Consider the following 1,895-nt stretch of genomic DNA (forward strand, 5'->3'; position numbering starts at 1 on the left):
GGACGCTTAGTTCTCTCAAAAACTGCCATTTTTTGCACATTTAGCTCTGTATCTTCGAAACCGCTAGACCTGCCTTTGCCAAAAACTAATCACCCCTTCTCCCCGTCATTACGAATTGAATGGTTTTGGGATCATTCAAATCGGACGCTTCGATCTCTCAAAAACTCGATTTCTATTTTCTGCACTCTTCGCTCCGTATCTCCTAATCGGCTGGATCTGCCTTTGCCAAACACTAATCAGCACATCTCCCTATCAATAGGAGTCGAATGTATTTTGAACCATTCAAATCGGTTGATCCGTGCGCCCGAAAACGAGGACAAAAATTGTATCCATACATAAATACACACTCACCACAAATCCATTTTATGTGAGGTATGCTAAAATGTTCAGAAACCTTCAAAAAACGTCGAGAAATGTAAAAAATTTAATTTGATTTGGCCCATACAATAACTTACCCTACACGAAGTTAATAATCAATATTTTAAATAAAATTATTCATTGCATTTTGTTTCGTTAATACTCAACTAGTACGTTTGATTCAAATTACTTTATTAATAACCATGAAATAATAAAATAATAATGAAGTATACAATATATTGTGTAAGCTACGATGGAAAAAACTTATATTCAAGAATTATCGCTTTTGATAGGTAACGATGTTGATGAATGAATATAACAAAACCGTTAGAGATATTTATTGCTTTCAACTTTTTTTTTTCAAAAATAACACTAATGTTAATTTGTTAGTTGCTATAAATATTCTATTATAACTATATAAAATACCCTTCATTTAATGATAAAACTGTAGATTTTACAGTTTTCATTTGAATCTACAGTTTTCTACAGTTTTTTTCTGGTCTAGCTACCAGTTTTTTAGATGGTGGACCTGCAAAAATACCTGTCCGCGAAAGTTAAAATTAACGGTTAGAAGTATTATCATTACACCTGTAAATCCATATCCATTACAGATTCGCAAATTATCGATAAAATTGTTATAAGAAATTTATTGGGTTCTTCGGACCCTCCAAAAATTGCCATAGCCCACGGTATTTCACGTGGTCTCGGCGGGGTATTGGTAAAAGTTTTCAACTAGCAATAATCGCACCTCGGATAAACCTCATTGGTTACGATATCGCCACTGCGCAAAGCTAACGAACAGAACGGACCGTGTTTCTTATATCATCATACGAGCTGTATTTCGCAGCGCGAGTTTTGTTCTCATTGTGCAGGTATAAAATTTCCGCGCGCTTGCCCGTTTTATTCTCAATTCAATTGCATCGCATCTTGCTGGAACTTATCGTACTGTAACTTAGAATTTTCAAAAGCTTTAAAATTTTGAAAAATTCAACAATTTGAGAAATTACAATTTTTAACTTTCCGCATGGTAAGTTATAGTAATCGCAAAAAATCGAAAATGAAAATTTTTATATATCTTTCAAAGATGTCTGAACATTTTGGCATGCCTTAGTTATAATTAGAAAAAAAGGATGTATGTGTTGTGTGCAGGGCCGGATTTAGAAATTGTGCGCCTGGGCACTGACAAAAATGCCGCCCCATCCCAGGATTTTTACTTAAATAGTCTTTATATAAAAATTTATTTTAAATTTATTTAAAATTCATTTCGCATTACATACCATAAGAGTGGTGCTTGGCATCGCGGTTTAAGGCAAATTGCTGGAACTTTCCGCACCGAAAAATAAAATTAAATAAAAAAGAAAATTAAAATATTTTGCAAACTTTGAAAATTTTGACTTTTTTGAAAAATTCGAGTTTTTTTGAAATATTTGTATTTATATTTTTTTTTAGCAGTATAACGGTAAACAATGTTACAGAACCCATAGAAATGTAAACAAAATTTACACTTATTATTAAAATATCTGATAATTTAATGTACA

General features: G+C 32.4%; 1 non-coding gene across 1 annotated transcript; it reads right to left on the minus strand.

Moving 5' to 3' along the window:
- Positions 1-1,010: 1,010 nt before the first annotated feature.
- Positions 1,011-1,150, minus strand: LOC113383834. Its single transcript, XR_003367795.1, has one exon. It is a non-coding gene; the product is annotated as a U4 spliceosomal RNA (small nuclear RNA).
- Positions 1,151-1,895: the final 745 nt, after the last annotated feature.

This window comes from Ctenocephalides felis, unplaced genomic scaffold (genome assembly GCF_003426905.1).
Source record: "Ctenocephalides felis isolate EL2017-DRISC unplaced genomic scaffold, ASM342690v1 CF-g0.4_SCAFFOLD_03570, whole genome shotgun sequence".
In the NCBI taxonomy this organism is placed as follows: domain Eukaryota; kingdom Metazoa; phylum Arthropoda; class Insecta; order Siphonaptera; family Pulicidae; genus Ctenocephalides; species Ctenocephalides felis.